Source organism: Castor canadensis, chromosome 7 (genome assembly GCF_047511655.1).
Source record: "Castor canadensis chromosome 7, mCasCan1.hap1v2, whole genome shotgun sequence".
Taxonomy (NCBI): domain Eukaryota; kingdom Metazoa; phylum Chordata; class Mammalia; order Rodentia; family Castoridae; genus Castor; species Castor canadensis.
Window position 1 is genome coordinate 28,332,355 of NC_133392.1, and position 6,386 is coordinate 28,338,740.

Genomic DNA, 6,386 nt, shown 5'->3' on the forward strand with positions numbered 1-6,386 from the left:
GGTTCCAAAGACCAGTGGCAGCTTTGGGGTTAAGTGATTTCCCCCTGCCCAGCCTATTCCAGTCCTGGCTCCCATCAGCTCCTTCTTCTTCCTCCTCTTCTTTGGTGACCTCTGGATAGTGTGGCTCTGCCTCTCCTTAGAACCTGAAGGTTGTCATGAGACACAGGGTAGGGTATGGGGGCTCTTTTGGGAGCTTGGCTGACAGCTGGGCTCAGGGACCCTCTGAGCCAAGCTAGACTGTGGAATGTGGGGGAACACCCTTTCCTTCCCCCAGCCATTCTACCCACAGTCTACTGCTTCACAATTCCTGAAGAAAAGGAGCAGGGAGTGTCATCACCCTAGCTAACACCTGAGGGGGCTCAGGAGGAGGCTGGAAGAAGCAGGGCAAAGTTTCTGGCTGGAAAAGGGCCCTGGGACATATCCCCTAAGCCCTAGTCTTCGTACATCCCAAGACTTCACAGGAAATCAATTCTAAGTCCTGATGGTATGTGCCTCTATGTATGAGTATGAACATGCCTGTGTGTCTCTTTTTTTGTTTTGTTTTTGTTCATTTATTCACATGTGCATACATTGTTTGGGTCATTTCTCCACCCTGCCCCTCTCCCTGCCTGTGTGTCTCTGAAAAGTGTCTCATTGCCTGTTTGTCTGTCTACACGTCCTCTGGGTGAGTGTGTGAACACACACTTGAGGCTGGTTCCTACCTCAGGCCCTTCCTCCCCTGACTAACCCAGCCTTCCCCACAGCAATCTTCCTCAGCCTTTAATCCCCTGTTTGCCGGAATCATCCCCTGAACTCATTGAGACTCCATTAATGAGCCCTGGCTACCCCGGGACAAGCCCCAAATTAACCCTGCGGCTGACCCCGACATGGACACCTGTAATTAGGCCAGGATTGGCTGGGGCAGACAAGCCCTGGGGCTCAGTGGGGTGTGTGTAAGGCTGTGCTGGGACAGGGACCTAATGCCCAGGAATGCTCTAAAAGCAGTGCCTGGCTCCAGAGCAGCTGCCTGGCTCACCTCTAATACCTCACAAAGCCTCCAGATGGGCTGCAAGGGATTACCCAGGAGGGGTCCTGGAGAAGCACTGGGCAGCTCAGTTCAGCAGGCCCACCCTGCCAGCCCTGGGTTCAGGAGGCCTTTGGGTTTGCCTCCTTGGTCCAGGTCCTCTGCAGCTCAAAGCTGGTGCTCATAATGGCGCTGGTCAGTGTATCCCCCCCCAACACACACACACACACACACACACACACACACACACACACACACGGACTGGCCCTCCCTCCCCCAACTTGTTTTGTTTGCTTTGTGCAGCGGGTCCCAGTAGCTCCATCTGCATTAACCCTTGACCTCCCACTGTAACTCTCCTCCTCTCTGACAACTGTGTTTACCCAGTGGCTTTCCCAGGCACCAGGAAGAATTGCTCCTTTTCCCTCCAGCAGGCATCTCCCAGGGGGAAGCTGTGCTCCTTGTCCCATGCACACTCCTGGAGAATCCAGGAAGCAACCATTGCCCAGGAGTGTGTCTGAACCCAAGGAATGTGGTTACAGCTAAGCACTCAGGTGACAGCTTACCCAGGATTGACAGCGGGAGTAGGCTGGTGTAGTTTCTTTTTTGTTTGGTTGGTTTTTGGTTTTTGGTGCTGGGAACTGAATTCAGGGCCTCAAGCATGTTAAGTTCAAGCCCTACCTCTGTACCTTGTGCTGGCATCCCCATAGTCATCTTCATGTGTAATCTGGCCACATCTATCAAAGTTTTTCAACAAACATAATTATTTGACCTAGCAATTGCACTTCTAGGAATTTGTCTATATATTCATTGCAGCGTTGTAAGAGCTGAAGACTAGAAACAATTTAGGTTTCCAGCTAGAAGACAAGCTTGATAACTAAAACATAACCATACAATGGAACACTCACAGCGATTTAAGAGAGCAATGTGTATGTTCCCTTCTAGAATGATCTTCAAGATATAAGGAGGGCAAAGTGCAGATAAAAAAGCATGGCATAAAACAGAGTACAATATGCCATCATTTTAGAGGTGGGAGAGAAGGAAAATATGCAAGTAAGCATTCAAATATCTTTGAAAATATTTTGGAGAAGAGTATGGGATGCACCTGTAATCCTAGCACTTGGGAGGCTGAGGCAGGAGGATCAAGAATTGGAGGCCAACCTCAATTCTATGTAGTGAGAGTCTCAAAAAAAAAAAAAGGCTGGAGATGTGACTCAAGTGGTAGAGTGCCTACTTAGCAACTGTGAGGCCCTGAGTTCAATCCCCAATACCACCAAGAAAAAAAAAAGAGAGGGAAAAAATATCTTGTTTCAGGAGTCACAGTGATGGCCTGTAACTAAGGGCATACGTAGAGTGGGAGGGAGACAAAGTTCTACTGTTATACTCTTGTGTGCATCATGATTTAAAACAAAACAAAACACTGAACACATTTTACCTTTCAAAAGCAAATTTATTATGCATACCAAATTAAATTGCACGCATACCACTTTGACTCAATTATTCAATTTCTAAAACTCTAGTTTACAGAAATACACGAGGCACAAGATAATACAAGAATGGACTATTATATAAATGACAAAATACTGCAAACGACCTAAATGCTCATCACTAGGTTTAAATAAATGATGGTGTATCCATGCTATAGAATACTGAGTGGGCAGGAAAGACCAGAAAGACAAATGGAAGTGAAAGAAAGCAAATTGCAAAGCAATACAAAAATACCATTCCATGTATGAAAGAAAGAAGAAAAAAAAAGAGAACTTGTTTCTCCATATATATATATATTTATATATATATATATATATAATGTAAATGTATCCCTAAAACTCTGGAAAAATAACCATCAACTCAGTGGTGGGTTTGTGGATAGCAGAGTCACTGATATGCTTCCCAATGTATAGAAGACACACTTCAGAGACTAAAGGAGGGGTTCAAGTAGTACAGCGCCTGCCTAGCAATCAGGAAACCCCGAGTTCAAACCCCAGAATGCCAAAGAAAAAAGAAAACTTCATCAAGCATTCCTTGTTTAATTACAAAATAAAATAAGTAAAAACTGATTTAAAGAAAAAAGTAAGAGCTCCATAGTCTCCCACTAGTTTTCTCCCACCACAGAGTCTCTGGAACCCTTATGACCATGCTATTACCCACATGTTGCAGAAGGGGAAGCTGAGGCTGAGAGGATTTCTGCAGCTACTTCAAGTTTATGCTGCACACAAACCACAGTCATGCTCCAAAGCTATTGCTTGTCTATGCCTGCTTGCCTCAGAACTGCCATTTCCTCTGTGTTCTGAGCCTCTTCAGGGTGTGGGTATTGGGCCTGCAGTTTATGACTTCTCTCCTGGACTTCTATGAACAGCACATATTCAGCCCCCTTCACTTCCTCTCCTCCTTACCTCCTTACCCCCTAGAGGATTTTCTGGGGACCCCAGCCAGAGGTGGGCTCTGGAAGCCAGTGCAGCTCCTGGCCTTGGCATGGCTGCCAGCTTCCCCATCACCTGCTCCTGTTCTGGCTCCTTCCTGCCAGCAAGAGTCCTCTGCCCGTTCCCCATCAACACTCCCTCTTCACCACAGAGCACCCCCTTAATTATACTTAATGGCAAAGACCATAAGAGCTTTATTAACTTTATTATGGACCCAATTAGCAGCTAATGCCCCATGACTACTGTCCCCCTCAATAATCCCATTAACCATAATGAAGCAGCCTTCTCCTCTTCCCTGCTGGGCACGGGCCGAAGGGACAGGGAAATCCATCTTCCTGGGCCTGATTCTGCCCCCTCAGGCCCATTGGACACCAGCTCAGGCCCCACAGCTTCCCAGGGACCAGAGCTGGGCATGCTGAAGACAAAGATTAATCAGCAAGTATTTTGGTGCCAGCCACTTTCCCCCCCACACACCACACACACACACTCATATACACACAGCCTGGCTGATGTCCAAATAGCTCCTTTCTCAAAACAGGGGTGTACAATGCACACATCCCCCAAACGCGCTCCCATGTAAAACACCAATGTTCTCAAGGCTTGTCCAAGAATTCTTCAGAGCAGAGGATGTTCGAGTTGAAGGTCTTTGCCTGGGCTTGTCTCAGAGAGCAGGGAAGAACCAGGAGGAGAGGAAGGATAGTGTCTTTCCCCAAAGCCCACACCTTCCCTGCCCTGGCTAATCACTTCAAGCATTTATTCAACACTCACGATGTGCCAACACAGCGCTAGGCCCTCTCTGCCACGTCATTTAGCCATCACTACAACCCAAGAAAGGAAGTGTATTTCTCCCAAATTACAGATAAAGAAACTGAGGTACAGATAAATGACCAGTTTTGGAAGTAAACGTTCTATGTGATTTGCTTTAAAAGACCTCCCCTCTTTCCTTCCTGGCAACCCACCTTTCCCTGTCCTAAGAAAAAGAGGCGGAAATCACAAAGAGAAGGTTGTCCTTTGCTTACAGATGTCAAGGCACAGACACCACGGGAGGAGCAATCAATGGTGATCATGATATGACAAGACAACTTGGACTCTGATTCCATATCAACCTTGATGAAGGTAAAAGGACTAGAAACCAGAAGATACCTCCATCTCTGAAAGAGGACCTGACTGCAGGTCTTGTGTGAATAAGGCCAGAGGGATGGGAAGGAGTGAGCAGAAAGCAGCCATGGCAGGTTAGAACTCCCAGCTGTACCACAATGATCAAAACCTTAAGTCTGGAGTTGGGGAGGCAACTCAGTGATAGAGTGCTTACATTCACTAGGCCTTGGGTGCCATCCCCAGCATGCCAAAAAGAAAAGAAAAAAAAGGAAAAGGAAAAGAAAAGAAAGAGGAAGAAAGAGAGAGAGAGAGAGAGAGAGAGAGAGAGAGAGAGAGAGAGAGAGAGAGAAAGAGAAAGAAAGAAAGAAAGAAATGAAAGAAAATGAAAACCTTAAGACTGAGGACTGGCTCCTGAGAGTGTCTCTCCAACCATTGCCAATTCAAGCACAAGAACCACCTCAAGATGGCGCAGGGGGCAGTGGTTACCCACACAAAGTCTCCAGAAACTTGGCCACTTTGACCCAATATTGGTCCCGGATAAGGAATGAACACCAAGACTGACAGGGAAAATCAGTGGCTGCTCTGAGCAAGGGGGCGGGGCTCAGGAAAGGAGACCCTTGAACTCTTGCTTGGAAAGAAACTCCCAGTTCCCGCTCCCCATCCCCTGGCAGGCCCAGCCTGGAAGCAGCCACTTGAAATGGGCTCCAGGGAGCCTGGGAGAAAGTCTGCTCTGGCTCCAGCCTCCAACTGCTGATGCCCCAACTAGACCCACTTCCCCACTCCCCCTTGGCCCAGCCCAGTGGGGGTCAGGAAGTGAGAGGGAGAGCCTTCTCTCCAGAGCCCTTCACTTCAGAATTCATCCCAGTGCAACACACACCCAGAATGGCACCCCTCCAATTGCTCCATCCCTGGGGGAGATGGGCAGTGCAGGCAAGTCAGCACCTTCTCTTTTCCCAAGAGCCTATGCGGTCTGGGGGTGTGTGGCAAATGCTACTCCCTGGGGTTACTCCAGGGCAGGGCACTGTGGAGCCTCCCCTGGTGGGGCCCCCACTCTTCCCTTTGCCTTGAATGAGTGTTCTCTGACACAGGCCCCCCACCCCACCCTCTGAACAAACAGCAGTACCGCCCTCCCCACCCTCCACACACCCAGAGGGATCTGGTACCTAGGTAACCTCAGCTGGGAATGTCCAAAATCAACCAGCAGAGAGCACTGGGGAATGCTGGTAGAGGATGGGATTAGCGTGGGGCAAGTGAAATCTGGGGGCCAGAGGGAAAGTTAGCTTATTCTAAGAGTCCACTAGGGGAGCACTGTCTCCTGCCTGTGTGAGTTTCAAGAGGTTTCTCGATCTCTGAATCTCAGATTTTGATCTGTAAAATGAGGCTGAAAATAGAGCCTGCTTCATAGGGCTTTTTGTGAATGCTAACCTAGCAATGCACATGAAACTGTTATCAAGCCCTCACCATTAGAACACAGTGAATGAGAGTTATTGCTATAGTATTGTTGTCTGCGGGGAGAGGGTGGTCTCTAGACTGGCAATAATAATGAGAGTAAGAATAGGTAACATTGTTAGGGCCAGGTGTAGTGATGCACACCTGTAATCCCAGCACTCAGGAGACTGAGGCAAGGGGGTTGCAAGTTCAAGGCCAGCCTGGACTACACAGTGAAATCCTACCTCAAAAAAAAAAAATAGATAGGCATTGTTAGACTACTGCAAGGACCATAGCCTCCTCAACTAGTCCTGTGCCTGGTTCTGACTAAGAAAGGAGTGAAAGGCACCTGCTCACCTTAGCCCTCCAAGGTCCCCACTACTTGTGCCCATCCTGGCAAGACCATTTCAGAGGACTAATGAGGTCCTGGCTCACTCCCA